We start from the raw sequence: 20412 nt of genomic DNA, 5'->3' as shown, positions 1-20412 counted from the left end.
ATGAGATATGGTGATTTCACAAAATTCTGGACATTAACTTTTTTTAAATATTAAAATTAATCTTAATTTAGTTTGGGGTAGCAGTGGATATCATTCTAATGGGAGAGGATGGACATCCTGCATTCAGGGGTGCCTTCTTGCTAACTTTTATCCAAAGAAAGAGAAACTGAAGGTTCATATATGATAACCATATAAAATAGAATTATAGCCCTGTGGTCATTTGAAGAGGTTCTAAATATTATTTTAAGCAATATGTCTTACTAACTGCCCAGCTGTGATTTTGGCTCAAACTTCCAATTTCAGAAACAGATGTGAATGCTATATTCATTTGCCAAATGCTTACATACCTAAGAATGAATACATACACAAACACATACCACCTTATACAGATAATTCTCATTAAAACTATATGGATTAACAGTAAAACTCATAATGAAGTGTTATGTTTTATGCAGAATGATCTTGAATTCTCTCATTATGTATAGCCACAGACAAGAGACATACCAATAACATGTGCTGACCCCTTTAACAGGATCCCTAGCCCAAGAGGATACTAGAAGCATTTCCTTTTTCAACTAATGAATGGCTAGTATTTTATAAGAAAGAAAAGAACAAACATATTCTAAAGGTACAAGTTAGTAGAAAGAACTCATAAAGAAAATGAAAAAAATAAATAAATGAAGAAGTTATTGGAAAGATACTTATTGAAATTAAATCAATAATTTATTTTTCAAAAAAAATGGTACATATACATTTACTTTAACCCTGGAACACACTTCCAGGGCAGTCAGCAGGAAGTGTTCAGATGGTGGTAAAGACGATGTACTTGAAGCCCCACCTCTATAGGTATTGACACCACACATGTATGCAAGGGGGTGGGGCTTTGCATGATTGCAGCAGCTATTATGACTCCCACTCCCCACACCCACTGAGCACATCCACTGAACTTTATAAGAAAGTTGCTGAATTTTACTCTTGCAATTGCTATCAGAAGCTAATGAGTTTAAACTTTTTTAGGCCTTGAGCGTTGGGTTTTTTGAGGGACTATAAAGATAATCTCGTGCTATTAACTCTTGTACTGTTGTTGTTTATAAACATAAAACACTTTATTCTATCTTTGATTTTAACTTCTTTTACCTCTTATGTCATTTGTTCCTTCTTTTAATCCCTTTTATTAGTCTCACAAATACATGTTTTCTTTTTCCTCTTAATTTGGTGTTGGACTTACAAATGAAATAAACTAACTCAACACTCCACACTAACTTTAATTTTTTTTTATGAGACTCAGTTCTTTCCAATGAGTTAAATGTCCCATTCTTTTATAAAGGTGGAAGATTGTTTGTTTGTTTTTTAAATGTGGAATCAACCTATTTCAATCTTATCAAAAGGGCAATACATCTCAAACTATTTTTGTGTATATTGGGTATTTCAGAAATTATTTAATATGGCTTTGTTGCAGTTGTCTTGCTGTTGGAAAACTAAAACAAAGTTTTAAAAAAAATCAACAAAGGAGCTACTGAGGCAAGCTGATTTTGCAAAGCCACCTAGTGGAAAAAGGAAGAATTGTTTTTATCATAAATATTAGGGCTATGCAGTTTCAAATGATTGCTTCATTTCAACAGACTTTCAAGGGCTCTCCCCTGTTGACGTTGCTTCGTGGAGGGACAACGTCCCTCATTTGCAAGAGTGGAGCAAAGCCGCCATATTGCTTTGCTTAGTTTTCTAAAAGAATGGGAGTACAAGCAGATCCCAGAAGTGATATAAAGCTGTGCATCACTGTTTTGGCTTAGCAAATCAAGTGCAATTTCTCCAGTACTTTGTCAAAACAGAATGTGTCTCTGTTAAGAAGCCTTTTTTGAGTGGTATGTTCAGCATTTTTGTTTATTTGTCTTTTGCTTTTAAATCCTTGGAGATGTCCATGAGGGCCCAAGGGAACTTTGGAATACCTGTGAGTAGCTGGAGAAAAGTCAAGAACCAGAGAACAGGAGAAATCTAAGCAAAAAGCAGGAGCACTATGTATAGAGGAACTGATTAGAAAACAGTGGGTAAGTAGTTTACCTACTTGTTATACCTACAAGGTACCTACAAGTTGAGGGACGCGGTGGCGCTGCGGGTTAAACCGCTGAGCTGTCGATCGGAAGGTCGGCAGTTTGAAACCGCGCGGCGGGGTGAGCTCCCGTTGTTAATCCCAGCTCCTGCACACCAAGCAGTTCGAAAACATGCAAATGTGAGTAGATTAATTGGTACCGCTTCGGCGGGAAGGTAACGGTGTTCCGTGAGTCATGCCGGCCACATGACCACAGACGGGTCCTTAGGGACAACGCCGGCTCCAAGGCTTAGAAACGGAGATGAGCACCGCCCCCTAGAGTCGGACACGACTGGACTTTACGTCAAGGGAAACCTTTACCTTTACTTACCTACAAGTTGTTATACACACTTGGGGTTTTTCATCTTTTCCTTTTTAAACATCTTTATCCAAATAAGCTGCAGCTTTATTACACTGCACATACTATTTATTGCAGACATCATTCCTGAACAAAACTACTAGTATATGGACAACTTCACTTATTTTATCTTGTCTTATTTATTTAATACGGTAGGCAATCAGTTCTTTAAAATCTGCAGATATCTTACTGTAAGAATTTCTTCATTGTCCAGTCAGGTTCTATAGTGGTACTTACACTAAAGCTTTTGCATTTATTAACCAATTGTGCTTTTATTAATTACTACTCCTATTGTTATTTTTATTCTTATTATTTTAAATCTTATCAAAAATATCACTTTCCAAGTTTGCTGTACTGTAAATATGCTAGTATAAAACAAATCATTTTTTCAGGCCGCAGAACCCACGGAAACATCTCATCTGTTTTGACTTCTGGAAGAAATGGTGAACTGAAGACAGCACTGCTAAAAGTGGAGTGACAACCTTGGCGGAATTATGAGCTGGTGAGTATACTGGCTCTTTGTAATTCCTCTCTGGATAAGGAGAAGACTTGAGATCACCCACAAGTGCTCCAGACAGTCGCTCCTCATGAGGAGACCGCAAGACAGTGGTCTCCAGTGGGTTTAGAGTTCTGGGAGACGAGGGTATAGTCATCATGCTCAAAGTGCATTTGGTGCCTTTAAGGACACTGGGTTCACATACTTCCTTTTCTAATTACTTTTGGAAATTGCTTGTTAACTGCTTTTCAGCTATTAGGAACTTTTGGATCAACATGTTTTACAGCACTGGGTGAGTTTCCTTCAGTCCTTAGCGAAAGAAGTTTTAAATACAGGTTTAAGGACTTAAAAAAAAATTCTGGCATAAACAATAAAAGAGTGATTAAATCTTTGATTTTAGAAAGTTACACATGGACTAAGGGTCCAGATAAATTTGAAATAAGATTTTGGAATTAATTATAAGAATATATCCCATGGGAAAATACTTTTGTTTTGAATTATTTTTTAAAAAAAAACATGATAGGATAGGACTTTGAAGGTTGAGCACTAGAGGGAACTAGAAGGAACTAAAGGTTACAATTAAAGGAGAACACTTAAATTTGACTTACTAATACAGAATGGAACAAAATTTTAACATTCAACATATTGAAGGATATTTTTGAACAAAGGATCCAGAAGTTAATTTTAAGAGTGCCTGCTTCTATAGATAGACTGTGCTTAAAAGATGTTATGGAAGAGGAACAGGTTTTACTGGACAAGACTGAGATTGATCTGAAAGTGGATTTAAAAATAACAAGCTACAAGAATGATATAGAAATGATGCTACACTGGACATACAAAAGAAACCAGCTGATGTCTTAAAAATTAAAAGGGATATACAAATAATAAAAGCCAAGAGAATGACCTGGATAATCTTCCTATATTGGATTTAAAAGAGGCTTGTTAAAGCTTTGAAAAATTGTGTGAGAAGGGACAAAGAAAAAATGAAAGGAAATCAAGTTTTAGAATATTTTTTGAAGGGACTAAAGATCAAGATTTTAAAAAGGTGTCACACTCCCCGATCAAATGTTCCCAGAACACCTTATCGGATTTGCATCCATCTTCGAAAAACCTGTGTCAACCTGCAAGTCACCAGCCAGGAGGAGGAGATGGACTGGAGTGTGAATTGTGTTGTTTGGGTTAGATACTCCTTGTCCCAAGTTCATCAGGAAAGAAACCATTCCAGCCATCTGCTGGCACAGAGAAAGGAGGGGTGCATTCCTAGGTGGGCAGTGATTTTAAATTGTAGAACACGTGGGAAACACCATTCACAACTTTTACCCTGTACTGGATGCTTTGCTTCATTACACAGATTTATAAGTAATTCTTATGAGTCATGATTGAATGAAAGCTCGAGTGGACAGTTTATGACATAAAGTTGCAAATCTTTTAACAATGACTACCTGGCGACTGCTATACCCAGTTGAAAGTAGAGGGACATGTCTGACATGTCAAGCCAAAGATCAAGAGAGCCCTCGCTGTTGGAGTACATGAAGGAGACTATCCAATATGGACAAGAGTCAGAGCCAGCGGCACAAAACAAAAGAGATCCGAATAGTGAGAGTACCAAGGAATCAACCAGTCTGAAGGGCTACCTAGCCGAGCTAGAAACAGAGCTCATCACCCTAGATGTGACTCAAGGATCCAGAAGCACCGAACACTGGTTGCCAACACCAGAGGGCTTGGACTCCAGGGAGCCAGAGGGGGCACCATGCAGAGATCTGGGCCGGGTTGCTATCACAGACTGAGGGGTGGAACAAGGACCACCCGTACCCATTGAGGCTCAGGTTCGAGTTCACCAACCCAGCTCCCAGGGGACCAGGAATGATAAGGAGCAACCCCACAAGTCCAAGGATTAGAGGCTCAGATGGATGCTATGGAGGAAGTGTTGCAGCTTATGTCCAAAGCCTTGGATTACCTGGTGAGTCAACAAGATGATGTCTCCCTGATGTATTCATGGAGATCTTTCCCAACTGAGGTGCGGGACCCAGACTGACCCCACCACCCAGGCTGCAAACTCCCCCACTGGTGCCCAGGAGGAGCAGGAGGCAGTCCATGACCTGGGAAGACCCAGCAGCGGGACTTGGAAGCCAAGCCCCTGCTAGGGTTGCACCCAGGGAGCTCCAAGTTAAGTTTAATGGTGATCCCCAGCAGCTCTCCTTTTTCATGATGAATGTGTCTGCATATATGCATGAGTTTGGGGACTCCTTCCTAAATGATTACACAAAGATAAGCATAGTAGGAGACAAATTGAGGGGATCTGCAGCAGACTGGTATGTGCAACTGCATGAGTCTATGGCACCGAATTAGACAATTTCAGAGATTTCATGAGTGGTTTGAGAGACAGATTTGAGGACCCCCTTGATAAACTGCAGGTGAAGACAGCTTTGCAGCAGTTGTGGCAATGAGACAAAACCATTGCTGAATATGCAATGGAGTTTAAAGCCTTAGCCGACAAGGTGCTGGACTGGCCACGAAAGTAGACCACTTTAAAGGTGAATTGCAGCCCAAACTGCTTTGATGGGCACTGGGACAGGGAGACCCTCCCTCTTTACAGGAGTGGATCTACCTGGCTGGAGAAGTAGAGAATACCCAATACCAGTTCCGCCGGCAGCTTAGAGCTCAAGCAATTGGCAGAAATACCATAGTGCCCAGCCAGATGTACTCAGGGCCAAGGCAGCCTGATAAGTTAGGCAAGGAAGAAAGAGGAAGGAGGTGGAAGAAAGGGAGCTGTTACAAATGTGGCAAAGACAGCCATCGGGCTGCAGAATGTCCCCGCAGAATAGCAAGTGCAGCTGGGAAGCCAAGTGGGAAGCCGACCAAGTCTCCCCACATGAAACACAAAGGGGCAGCAGCCACCTCCATAGGGCATAAGGGTGATTTCTCAGACCCTTTGGAGGACTCCAGAAAAGACACGGATGATGAATTTCCCCAACTGTCAGTTCTGAATCGCTCCAGTGAACAGGTGGAGAACCCAAGGTGCGGGAACTCAACCTCGGAGGAAGAAGATGATGAGGATCCAATGGTGAGTGATGATTGCCCCACTTTGCTTATTAAGGTAGAGATAAAAATTTTGAGAACCAAACATAAGGCGAACCTGACAGCAATGCTGCATTCAGGGTGCACTATATGCTTAATCCACCCAGCCCTTATTGCTACCCTAAATTTAAAGATAAAAAAGCTAAAGCAGCCAATAACGTTCACACAAATGGATGGGTCTGTAGCCCATGGGGGACCAGTAGAGTACCTCACAGAGACTGTTGCCATGTGCATAGGCATCACAAAGAAACTTTGCAATTCATAGTGGCCCCTATAGCAAATTACTCCCTCATCCTGGGATTACCCTGGCTTAAAAGCAGGAAGCACCATATTCAATGGGAGACCAGAGGATTAAAGTTCACCAATGGGCTCTATGCCCATCCGGAAGTTGAGGTGGCACACCCTCTGAGTCAATTTGCCGGAATTTTGATACAAAAATGCCAAGCACTGGCAATGGAGCCTGATCCATCAATCCCCAGCCAATATCAGAATTCACTTATATGTTTCATGAGAAAGAATCAGATCAACTGCCTTCTCATAGAAAAACTGATTGTGCCATTAAAATTGACCCAATTGCAAAGCTCCTGAAACCTAAAATGTGTGCCATGTCTGAATCAGAGAAGAAAGTGCTGCGGGAGTTCATTGATACAAATCTGGCCAGGGGTTTCATTGAGCTGGCAAACTCCCCTATGGCTGCCCCACTGCTGTTCAGAGCTAAGAAAGCTGGCTCCCTGAGACCATGCACAGACTACAGAGGCTTGAATGCCATCTTGATAACTAACCAATATCCTCTCCTACTAATGAAGGACATGTTGTCCCATCTTGCAAAAAGGAAATCTTTACTAAATTGGACCTTAGGGAAGCTTATTTCCACATTAGAATTAAGGAGGGGGATGAATGAAAAGCTGCCTTTAATTGCTTCTTAGGCTCCTACCAGTATAAAGTTCTCCCTTTTCGATTGGTTGGGGCACCAGGAGTGTTTATGCAATACATTAATGAAGTGTTCACAATCATTTATACAAAGGAGTGTTGGTCTATTTAGATGATATTTTAATCTACATAGCTATTGAACAGGAACATGTAAAACTAGTAAAAAAGGTCTTGCAGAAGCTCATAGACTCTCAGCTCTATGCCAAGCTTTCAAAATGTGAATTTCACAAAGTACAACTAGACTATTTGGGCTATTGCATTTCAACCAGGGGAATAGAAATGGATCCAGCAAAGATCCAAGACATTGTAGCATGGGAACCCCCACAAACCAGGCGGCAACTACAGAGCTTTCTGAGGTTCGCCAATTTCTACCTCCAATTCATACCACAATTCACCCAAATTGCCCTAACCCTCACAGACTTGTTGAAAATGAAGGGGAAAGGGGAAACCCATAAGGTAACCACCCCAGGGACAAGGTTGCACTGGACTTCAGCATGTCAGGAGACTTTTGAAAATTTGACGGCTCTCTTCACTGCTGAACCCATTCTTAAGCACCCTGATTGAGACAGACCATTTCTAATCCAAGTGGACACAAGTGACCAAGCCTTTGGAACTGTATTGCTCCAATGGGATGCAAACCAAATCCCCCATCCTTGTGCCTACCTATCCTGCAAATTTACTGATGCCGAATGGCGCTAGCATGTATGGGAAAAGCTTTTGCTGTAAAAACAGCTCTACTCACATGGAGGCACCTTCTAGAAGGTACCAAGCACCCATTTTATTGTGTGGACTGATAATACGAACCTTCAAGCACTGTGTACACCCCAAAAATTAAATGGGAAGCAGTTGCACTGGGCTCAATTTTTCAGCCATTTCAATTTCACTTTAAATTTCTTCCCTGGGAAAAAGAATTTTCTGGCAGATGTTCTCTCTCACCTGCCACAGCAAAACAGCCAGTAGGCTGAGGTAATTGACACTGTATTTTTGCCCAAGCAACTAGGGATGGCTTGTGTAACGCACAAACAAGCAGCAGCGGCAAAAGTGAAAGTTCAACCTGATTTGAAAGAGGAACTGCTCTAGGTGCTTGCTAAAGACTCCTGGCTAGAATCTAACAAAAGCAACTTAACTGGGATAGATGGCATCTGGTATTGCAAAAACAAAATATATGTCCCTGAAGCATTGTGTATGAAAATTTTGCAGTGATCTCATGATAATAAATCTGCAGGGCATTTTGCCTTTACCAAAACACTTCATGTCATCAGACGACAGTTCTGGTGGCCCACCTTGAGACCTGACATAAAATCCTATGTAAATTTTTGTCCGGTGTGTACCCAGGCAAAAAGAAAAGGGGGCAAAACTCTGGGTCTGCTTCAGGCAGTAGCTAACCCTTCCCGACCCTGGAAGGACATTGCAATGGACTTTATTGTAGATTTGCCTGACAGCAGGAATAAAACAGTCATATGGACTGTCAATGATTTATTTTCAAAACAAGCTCACTTCATCCTGTGTATGAAGATCCTGACCTCTCCACAGCTAGCCAAGCTTTTTGTTCAACTCTTTTATCGCTTTCACGACTGTCTGGAAAGGGTCATTTTGGACCGCAGCGTACAGTTCACTTCCAAATTCTGGAAGTCCTTTTTGCAACTAATTGAGGTGCAACAAGCTTTAGGCTCCTCCCATCATCCGCAAATGGACGGAGCGTCTGGATGGGTCCAGGCTACTCTAGAGCAATTCTTACACTGTTATATACATTTCCAACAAGGCGACAGGGTACATTTGCTCCCCTTTGCTGAAGTAGCGTACAATAATTCAGTCCACCAAAGCACAGGGTTTACTCCATTTCAGATTGTCTCTGGACAGGACTTTGTTCCCATCCCCGAATTGCCTATGAAGCTGCCCCCCAATAGCTCTGCAGCAGATTGGTGGCAGCAAGTGGCAGCCAACTGCCCAGTAATTAAACAAGCCTTGGCAGATGCCCAGCAAACCTATAAAAAATTCGCTGATCACAAACATAAACCACAGTGGAATATGCAGGTGGGAGACAGAGTCTATCTCTCCACAAAATTCCTTAAATCTCAGCAACCCTTGAAAAAGTTGGCTCCTAAGTTCATTGGATCTTTTCAAATTGTAAAAATTATCAACAAAGTGACTGTTCAGCTCGACTTGCCTCATCACCTCAAATGTATTCACCCTGTGTTTCATTGCAGCTTGCTGAAACCTGCATCTGAAACCTGCCCAAATAGCATCCTGTTCCTGTTCAACCACTTCAGATCATGATTGATGGGGAACAGCATTTTGAAATCAAGCAAGTCCTGGACTCTCGCTTTCATCATGGATCTTTCCTATATCTAGTCAAATGGAAACACTTTCCTGACCCTGAATGGGTTTATAGCCACCATGTCCTGGTGCCTACACTAACTCATAAATTCCATGCTAAATACCCCGAAAAAACCTTCACCTTAACTAACATACCTTTCCTAATTGCCCCTTTTTGAACACTATAGTTCTTAATTGCTGATGAGTTTTTTTTTAGGAGGGCAGTATGTCACTCTCCCCAATCAAATGTTCCCAGAACACCTTATTGGATTCACGTCCATCTTAGAAAAACCTGTGTCAATCTGCAAGTCACCAGCTGGGAGGGGGAGATGGACTAGAGAGTGAATTGTGTTGTTGCCCCAAAGTCATCAGGAAAGAAAAAGTTCCAGCCATCTGCTGGCACGGAGAGAGGAGGGGTGCATTCTTAGGTGGGCAGTGGGAGGGTGGAAGACTGGAAGTGGTGATTTTAAACTGTAGAACACATGGGAAACACTATTTGCAACTTTTACCCTGTACTGGATGCTTTGCTTCATTAAACAGATTTATAAGTAATTCTTATGAGTTGTAATTGAATGAAAGCTCGAGTAGACAGTTTATGACAAAAGGAAAAGGAAGGAATATAAAGTTGGTTTATTTGATCAAGGTTAAAATAGATATGTTGTTATCTCTAGTAACTCTTAATGGACTTTTGCTGATCAGGACTGAAACGACTAGGTTTTTAAGGATTTGTTTATAGATAAGGGATGGGATATAGGTAGAAGAGATAATTTTAAGAGAAGGTGATAAGTTACTAAAATTGTTTATATTTGTTGTGATGAAGGAGGAAGTAATTTCTTTCCAATTGTAGAAAAAACCCCAATGATGAAAGTATAGTGGTAAGGTCAAGAGAAGTCATCATTCTTTTCTATTCTGTGTTAGACCACACCTGGAATATTGCATCCAGTTCTGAGTGCCACATTGTGGGAAATGTGACAAACTGAAGCATGTCCAGAGGACAGTAATCAAGATGATAAGGAGCCTATATGTAAAAACTTAGAATAGTTAGAGGTGCTGGGTATGTTTAGCCAGGAAAGACTAAACTTGTGGGAAGACATGACATCTGTATTCAAGTATCTGAAGGGTTTTTTATAGAAGACAGCAGATTTGTTCAAAGTTGTTCCAAAACAAGTAACAGTGGGCTGAAAATACAAATGGGGTAGAACTTGTTTGGACATCAGGAAACAATGGTAAAAGCTGTTCAACAATGTTATAGATTTCCTCCGGAGGTGGTGAATTCTTCTTTGCTGGAGGTGTTTTAAGGAGGCTGGATGGCATCTATCAGGAATGCTGTAGCAATGGATCCTACAGTAGCTGGGGACTTGACAAGATGATCTCCAAGACAATCAAGATGGCAACCACAACATGAAATCAAAGTCCTGCCCCTTTTTTACATTCAGGGCTTTAGACGCATAGTTGTGGCTGCCATCTTGACTCTTTTTACTTCATCCCTGTGGACACCCCAGTTCAACCCTTATATTCTATGATAAGAACTTTGGTACATAAATGCTCTCAGCTCACTGTAATATGAAAATTCAGTTTAGTATTTTGCAGCTTCTTTCCATAGCTCTGTTATCAGCTTCTTTTTGGCTAATCGTATAAGTTAGATGTACTGAACTGATCCTCCGTTGTAACTGAATTAGAAACTGAGCAATATCCATGAGAAATTAGTAGTGACTTTAACTTGTATTAGTATTTTAATAAACTCTAGCAGAACTCATCATTTGTTTATTCTTATAGTATAGTACCTTTTGTATTTTAAAGATATAAATTGTTAAGTTCAAGGCTTGAAATAGTGTGTCTTCCCTAGCTTTCTTGAAATTCTGTTCCTGAATAGGTATTTTAAATGTTATTTCCCATTTATCATGTTCAATGAGATTTTTTTTTTACACGTAAAATGGTATATAAAATTGCAGCTTTATAAGCCAGGTTAAGCCATTTTTACTTACTTCTTTATGTAAAAAAAAAAGAGTGTCTCATTAAAAGAAGAATTTCAGCTAAGAATTTATAAATTGTTTTAACTTCTGGAGGAAGAATTGTTTCCATTATATACAGTGGGAATCTCAGCAGAACAAAATTTTATTTTTGTTTTTGCTTTCTCTGACTTCATCCATTCAACAAGAATATTAAGAGATATTCTGTTATAGATATATTCTACTTACTGTACAATTAATCACAAGAATCAAAAGCAGAATCCTCTTTGGACCCTTGAAACAATCATTAGCAACCTAAATTAGAGGTCCTTGCCCTCCCTCTACTATATTGTCTGTGAATATGAAAAAATACAGAATACAATTGTACATCAACAGATGCATTAAGCAAAATTGTAAGCTCAGAGAATGAACTGAACAATTCATTATATTCTTTGATAAAAAGCTGCTAAATGGAAGTCTCACTTTGATAGCAAGAGGACTAAAATTATAGCAAGTATATGAAGTCTTTTACCTACGTTTTTTTCTCCCTATTTTCCCTTTTTCCTCTCAGAGACAACAGCTCAACTCTCTGATGGTGGGAAAAGCAGACTTCTGTATGGGCTGTATTACTTAGGATTACGTTGTCTTATGGATCTGTTTTTCTGTTAAGTAAAGTATCTCCCTTCTTAGACTATGATGTTGAATGGGAAGCAGAAAAGGTCTATGAAAATGCTTTTTGTCAGCCAAGAATGCAAATACTATCTACTAATTACAGTAGGTTAGGTTTTGAGTAGGAATGCATACATAATTGTCCTCATCCTAGTATCACCAAGGATTTCGAAATCACAACTGGTGTGGCACTGATGCATAGTGATATACCATCTGTAGTGGCAATGCAAAAGACCATTGCATTTTGAGGAGTTTAAGTGACATATTTTGATTTTTCTCCTTCACACGAAGAAGCTTAGTTTATTTTGAGTTATGTTAATGTTTAGCTGACTTGTTTTTTATTTCTGTTTGAAATGCGGGGGAGAAGAGAAAACCCCAAGATTGTTTTTATTAAGCTTATCTGTGTAGCTTCCCAGGCTCTTGGATTATGTCACAGACAGGTGCTCCAGACCCTGGGAACTGTCCCGTCAAGGTCAGATCCTGCAGTCTCTGTACCATGGGAAAAGGGTCATGAATCTTTAGGGCCAGACTTTGATAAAAATCTTAGGGCTGCCTTGTGAGTTGGGGACCTTCTGCACAGACCTGAGCGCTGGGTGCTGTGGAAACGGAGCTGCCCTGGGGCATCTCCACCATCTTTCTTAAGGGGCTCCTGACAGCCTATGGGAGACCAGGTATCACCTTCTCTTCCTTTATATTATGCTATGCTTTTTATGCTTCTGTTTCATCTGCCTAAACTGTGTTTCTGTTTAAATCTGTTTGCTTAAGTTAACAATAAAGCTTAAAATCTCTTTATCCACTGGTGTGCTTATTGTCTCTGGATCTAAAAGAACCAACTGTCTGAGCACCTGGTCACTGCTGGGACACTTGCAGAATGCCATCTTCCAATTTAGATTTGTGAATTTTATGTTTCAGTCACTACATATTGGAAAATGTAACTTATTTTAATGATATGTTCAGCAACGTTTCAGCTATACCTTTTTGTCTTACGGCTTAATAATGCATATACATATAAGTACACCAAGGAATCTTCATGCAGTGATGTTAATGTATGTCCATAGGTGCTAGTGAGCACTGTTAGCCTATACAAAATGAGATGCAAACTAAAAAATGATAAACAATTGCATGATGCTCCAATTAGAGTATCGGTTTTAGAAACTAGCCACATACAGAAATGATCCCTGCTGAAGAATGACTGCAAGTCTGGGGATAAACAGGGATAGGCTGATGCAGAAATACATTCTGTGTACTTTTCCTGATAGGCTCCAAGTATACTCACAAAAAGTTCAGTAGGCATTGCGCAATAGTGGTTTTCTCAGTTTTGATAGGTGCAGGTTTGGGGAGTTTTGTGGCTATATGACAGGTATAGCCACTGCCCTCTCCATGTGGGGGAGGTGGGCGGTGATAAAGGTATGATAAATAAATAAATAAAGCAAGTATAGTCATAGATCCACTCACCATACAGGTGTATAAATTGGGTCTGTGCATGGTGATGAACTTAAGTTTCATTTGATTGGTTTCCATGAGGGGGGTAGATAAAAACAAAACTCAGGTTTGATTTGATTTGTTTTTTAAAAAAGGGTTTTCTTCAATAACTCCCAAGCAGGCCAAACTTAGGAAGTGATACATACCTTTAGGGCATCTGCACACATAACACTTTTTGCTATTCCCAGATCCATATCCACATGCTCCTTTGCTAGTCTCAGCTCAGGTGATTTATTGCAACTCAGCCGCAGTTCTACAGGAAGTGCATTGTCTTTGATTTTCAAGTAGAAGTGCTGGAGCTCTGCAAATCTTTGCAAAAGGCCATTTTCCCATCAGCAGGAATTCTGGCATCATCTTGCCTTTCAGCTTCTGGGCTGTCCCCTTTCCCTGTACAGGTCAAGTGACTCCAGCTCACAGTATTATTTGTCTGGTTTTTAAATACATTTTAATAAATTGAGAGGAGGAATAGCATGTTGGTGGCTTTGCAGCAACCCTCCTGCGAATGCTAAGATGTTCCAAGTGCCAGCCAGACTATGTATGTGGGGTGCAGCTTTCACCTCAAGCTGCTTTTGAAGCTCTCTTATTGGACAACTGGAAGGTGCCTTATGTGGATTTTAATGTATTTTGAGCTCCACAGTAGTGAGGATAACAATAGGTTGATCTGAAACCATTTCCCAAAGTTTGTGGAGTTACAGGACAGATGAGACTATTGTGCCCAACTGGAAGGTAAATGGAACAAAATGTGAGGCAGGGCAAATCCACAAAGCACATACTTCTCAACTGTGGAAGTAGTAAATAAATGGGATCAAGTGGCTATTAGCACAGCTATAAATGAAGAACCAAATTTTCATTTGGCAGAAACACACATCAGAACATTGGACTGAAGCCTAGAGAAACTGAATCTGAATCCAAAACACAAAAAAGACAGGAAAGAAACACTGTGAACATCCACAACAATCTGAAATTATTCCTAAGCCCTTGAAGTCTAAGCACTATTATACAAAAGTACTATTATACAAAAGTAAATACTATGGCTTACATTAGGAGCCAGCAATTACCATCCCTTGAAGTCTTCTGCTCCTGTTGACCCCTGAAGCAAGTAAGCAGAAGCAGAATTCTTGCCTTTTCCCTCAGTTCAGATTGGGCCTAAAGGGACAGCCTAAGCAAAAACGTAGAGTGATAGAGAATTGTCCAAGAATTCCTCATATGGCACTCAGGGCTGGTAAGTATTCTATCAGGAGCTCATTTTCTCTATTTCCCTAGGTTAAACAACACAGCACTTTCAAGCATCATGATATCTGCAATGCATTTCTTAACTTAATGCTGGTTGTATAATTGGTTTATTTATGGTTCAGCAAGAAGGAGAGTAGTCCACTGATTTGAGGAAATTTAATCTTTCCATCATAATGGTATATTTCCTGACAGGTATTATATGTTCTTAAGGGGGCATGGTGATTCAGTGGTTAAGACGCCAGGCTTGTCGACCAGAAGGTTGCAAGTTCAGCGGTTCGAGACCTGAGCACCACATGACGGAATAAGCTCCTGCACTCACCCCAGCTCTTGCCAACCTAGCAATTCAAAAGCATGCAAATGCGAGTAGATAAATAGGTACCGCTTCGGGAGGAAGGTAATAGGGTTCTGTGTCTGTCATGCCGGCCACACGACCGCGGAAGTGTCTTCAGACAACGCTGGCTCTTTGGCCATGAAAGGGAGATAAGCACTGCCCTCTAGTGTTGGACATGACTAAACGGGAACCTTTACCTTATTATATGTTCTAGCAGAGCATCTATCACCAAGTCATTCCAAGTGACATGTATGTGTCTTTGGAGGAAACATAACTTAATCCTTTTAATTCAGCTAGCCTATCAACTGTCTGACTAGGGTTGAGTCTGACCTGTTCCTCCCAGTCCAAACCTTGATACCTCCAAGCATTGAGCCAGAACTTCTATAACACATATTTCACTGGGCCCAGGATGAAGATGTATAACTGAGTATCATCCAAACTGTTGAACATCATCTTCCAATGGCTTCATGTGTTGACTAGGATAGGAAACAGGACTAGACCCTGTGGCACTCCATAACAGAATGCCTGTAGGCCCAACCTCTTTCTCTTTAACTGCACATCAGTGTAGGAATAGAATATCCTAAAACATTCCCAAATCCTAACCACATAGATGCTCAAGAAGGCTAACGTGTTCAGACCTCTGAGAGATACAGGAGGACAAGGATGGTAATGGCAGGACATGACCTAAGTTCTTGCCCCAAATCATCCATGACAGCAGCCAACATAGTTTCTATCCTATGCCTAGATCTAAAGCCAGACTGCCATGGATCTAGATAAAGAATTATTCTCCAGAGCTCTCTGTAATTGCAGTGGTGTGGGTGTGTGTCTGTGTGATTATGTAAAAGAGAAACCAGGGCAACATTGTATTTGTACAATTTATTTATGTACAATTGATTGTAAGGAAAGTTTCCACAATCCATTCTTTTAAAATAAATAAAACTTAGCTTTGGTGTGCCCAAACAAAAGTGGTAAGTGAAGAGATAAAGCATTCATTTGTTGTATCTGAATTGCACTGCGAATGTTCTTAACAGCTAGAGGACAAATATCACTCTGTATTCACACAGATCACAATTCTTCTATTTATAGCCTCACACTTTCCTTTCCCAGAACAGATCATTCTCTTAGCACTTTGAATCCAAGTCCTTGCACAATAGCAAACATGCTTGTTTTTAGGAGGAACTTTGAGTCCTTTTATGTATCAAAAAATCTGTGTAGGCTTGGGCAATGGCTTCTACAGTCAACTTCATGAGCAAAGGAATCAAAGAAGAAGATGTTAGCTAAAAACTACATAGCGCTAAAAGTATTCCTGATCCTAAAAGGAACATAAAATCATAAGTTTGTTTTCCAGGTTTGTTGAAATATATTTTAAAGTACTGCTTGCTTTTATCTACTTCAGCAGATTTGAAATGAAAATAAGTTCTCTACTTTCTGATCTGTGCATATTACAAGGTAAATTTCAGCATCATTTGGGTAGAGAAAAATGATGTCTGGTGATGTCACAAGAGCTCTGTTGTTGCTGTCCATGGAAAATGACAAGAATAATTTTACAAATAAAATATATATTGCCACTCTCAAATTTAAAAGTAGATTGATGATAATATGTTTATTGGATACAATATGATGACAATTTTTTCTGTTTTTTGCTATCTTCAGATTGATAAGTGTTATCTTTTTGAGACAGAATATTCCTTTTCTGACTTAATTGATGAAATGTATTATTGCAAGATATATCTATATTGTAATTACTATTTAAACCAGGATTAACGCCATGCACAATACTTTGGTAAATGTCCATTAATTATTAAATTGGCTCAATTGAAACTACAAGTGCAGGGAAGGATGATGTTATTAGATGCTAGGAACAAACAAGACATCTTAACTACTGTCCCTATTATCTTGGATTTTTATTAAGTTAATATAGGTAGTCCTCACTTAAGGACCATTCATTTAGTGATGGTTTAGATTTACAATGGTGCTGAAAAAACTGACTTACAACCGGTGCTCACACTTATGACCATCCCAGCGTCCCCATGGTCACATGATCACAATTTGGGCTCTTGTCAACTAGTTCACATTTATGACCATTGCAGCATCCCATGGTCACATGATTGCCATTTTTGACCTTCCAGGTCAGCTTCTAGCAAGCAAAATCAATGGGGAATCACATGATTCGCTTAACACCACGTTGTTTGCTTAATGGCCATGGTGATTCGCTCAATGACCACCTCAAAAAAGGTCATAAAGTTGGGTCAGATTCGCTTAATGATTGCTTTGCTTAGCAACTAAAATTCTGGTCTCAACTGTGGTCCTCAAGTGAGGACTACCTGTGATGCTGAAGTCCCATTAAAACCAATGGATTTATTAGTAATGATTAATATTTAATATTACTTTCAGTGTGATTTAAGTGTTAATTTGCTTTGGATCCAGCCCATCATGTCTACAGTATCTTAGATATCTATGACGTTTATGACTGGCTACACCTAGAAACAGACGACAAAACTAGAGAAACCTTTGGCCTAATCTAGCATAGAGTTCTTATAATTTAGTAAGTATTTGTTTCCTTTGATACTGTTTTTCAGCTTTGAAACATTAAAGTAATTGAATAGGTGATGATCAACCTAAAGCATGTACAATCTAATTTATTCTTCCAGCTGCATCCTTATTCATTTTTCTGTACTACATAATTACCCATAGTCAAGACATTCTAATAAACAGCTTTTTATTCCAGTGAGCATTTTTTTCCTGACAGATAATATCTAAACAAGTTAATTGGTGTATTACTTGTAGCCCTTGATGAAAAACAAGACAAAAATATCCCAAACCCATCAGATTGTGTCTGTGGACACAAAAGCACAATTGGATTTAGAACTACCAAGAGAGGGAAAACTGAAAGAAAATGAAAGAGTACAAGACCCATTCATTAAAAGAGATCTGTGATTTTCTTTCAGATGTGACAAATGAACAGCAGAGATCCGGAAACAACATTTACATGCAACAGCTTGGAGATCAACATAATTAGCCATATGGCAAACTTGGCTGAGCTGTCAACAAAGTGTATTGCACACCTAATTTATTCTGAAAACTTATGCTTCTACAAATTGTGACTGATGATTTTTCATGTCACTCAACTTTTACAGAGCTTGACAAATAAAGTAGATATTCATAATTCCCCCAGAAAGCTAATAAACTGCAGTGATGGATATGAAGTTCAGATGTAGTCCACTGAGTCAAAGTAATACCAATATAATAGTTTGAATCTCCCAAAAGTACATGGGGAAGTGCAGAGTTGTGTCTTGTGATCATCCCTAAGGGGATGTATGCAGAAGAATGATATTGGGACAAGATTGAAAAATGGACACGTAACTTCAGCTTTCAATGAACTTTCATGTTAAAAAGATTCTTACCAATAAATATCTCATCTCCAAGATAAAGGAGTTAGAAATGCAACTCTTTTTTTAATATGTTTTGTTTTATTTCCAGTGAGTTTTTTAAAAAAAGCATTTCAACTGCTGAGACAAGATTAGACATATAGATAGATGATAGATAGATAGATAGATAGATAGATAGATAGATAGATAGATAGATAGATAGATAGAGATAGATAGATAGATAGATAGATAGATAGATAGATAGATAGATAGATGGATAATGTGTCATCAGGTTGGTGTTAACTCTTAGCAACCACATAGATTTTCTCCAGGACAATCTATCCCCAACTGGTCCTTCACATCTTCCAGTGGTATAATATATTCTACCAGCTGAACATAGAATTTGTTTTTGGAAAAAAAAATGTAATAAAAAGAACAGTTGACAAAAATACAATGTAAGCTCTGTTCCCTCTAAGGTGGGCATGTATGAGCACAAACACTTCTGGTCAAACCTTCACACATGGAGAAAGTCAAGTGCACACAAACTTAAGTTATCCCAAAATAGAAATTTAATAAGAAAGAGCTGGCTATCAAATAATGCTTTTCTTTTTTTCTTTTTTAAAATTTTCTTTCATTTTAATATCAAATTACTTGCCCCCAGGAAACAATTTTAAATGCTTACAAAATACTGATTGCAGTTATCCATGACTAGTGAGTTTATATTATAATCTGTAAGCATCTGTGATGTGTAGCTTTTCCCCAACGAGATGCGGACTCAAACTTAGGCAGGCTAAGGAAATCCGGTTTATTGGGAAAGAATATGAACACGAGAGAAAGACGGGAATGAGCACGTGTTGCGCTCATTCCCTTAATATGCACGCGTGTCGGCCTTGCCCCTTTCCGCCCTCCATTGTCCGTACATCCATTCCCGGCCCTCTTGATGGGCAATCCCGGTGAGACACTGGCCTTGATGGGCAATTAGGGCGGATACCGGCCGAACGCCATTGTCCTCTTTCTGTGTCCAGTGCAGGTGTGTGCCCTGGAGCCCTGTGAGGTGGGCCGGTGATTATGTTGATGGCTGCCCCGGCTTGGGCGAGCCATCTGTGCAATTGTTCTTGAGGGGATAAGCCTATGCATACTTCCTACCCCTCCCATCAGGAAGGCATGATCACGTTGTGAGGCATGCATGCCTTAGAACGGGGCATGACATACTGCCTCCCCAAGGAAGTCTATGGCTTTGGCTTGTCTGGGTGGGCCTCGTGGAAACGGTTTACAAGTCTCTGCACTGCGATGTGTCGGGACTGTACCCACTCTGGATGGGGAAAGTGTTTCCAGCGGACCAGTACTGGAGGGTGCCGCGGAGCCTGCGGGAGTCTAACACTTCCCTCACCTCAAAGTGTTGGTGTCCATCGATCATGATGAGAGGAGGCGGGGGGAGTCGTTGTGCCATTTGGACGAGATGACTGGTTTCAACAGGGCATGGTGAAAAACCGGGTGTATACGTGTAATGGTTGCCTACTCCAATATACTCAGTCTCACAAGCCCGGGCTTTAAGATAGGGCTGATTTATTAAAGGAATAGTGTGCAGATACAGACAAAGCTGAGAATAAAGCAAAAGCACGCGAAATACAAATCAAATACTGTTGCTTCAGTCCAACTCCGCCCCGCGTCCCATCGTAACAACCACCCCATGCCAGATGCTACCCAGCGTCATAACCCGGCCTGGGAAAGTAACCTTGAAGAAAGACACCAACCCAAACATGCATTCCATAGATTACAGCCGCGCAGGGCTGGAAATTTCCAACAGGGAAACACGGAGCAACAGAGTGACATGTGAAGCATTACGATGTATGCAGAACATTGAAACGGAGAACATGACAATGCGCCGCAGGTTGTGCAGCAAGTCCAGTTTATATGTCACTGGGTTGAGTCTTTCCAGGATCGGGAATGGGCCGATGAACTTGGGGCCCAGTTTCTTCGAGGGCTGCGGGGATTTGATGAACTTCGTGGAGAGGTAGACCTGATCTCCCACTTTGAAGTCTGGTTGCGCCGCTTGGTGGTTATCCGCGAACCGCTTGTATGTTGCTTGGGCCTCGGAGAGGGCCAGTTGGATGAC

General features: G+C 40.2%; 1 long non-coding RNA gene across 1 annotated transcript; it reads left to right on the top strand.

Moving 5' to 3' along the window:
• Positions 1 to 12858: 12858 nt before the first annotated feature.
• On the top strand, positions 12859 to 18375 carry LOC134501934 (uncharacterized). The gene is made up of 2 exons (XR_010068401.1): positions 12859 to 12928; positions 17877 to 18375. It is a non-coding gene; the product is annotated as an uncharacterized LOC134501934 (long non-coding RNA).
• Positions 18376 to 20412: the final 2037 nt, after the last annotated feature.

This window comes from Candoia aspera, chromosome 8 (assembly GCF_035149785.1).
Source record: "Candoia aspera isolate rCanAsp1 chromosome 8, rCanAsp1.hap2, whole genome shotgun sequence".
In the NCBI taxonomy this organism is placed as follows: domain Eukaryota; kingdom Metazoa; phylum Chordata; class Lepidosauria; order Squamata; family Boidae; genus Candoia; species Candoia aspera.
This window is presented reverse-complemented; position numbering and strand designations above follow the sequence as displayed.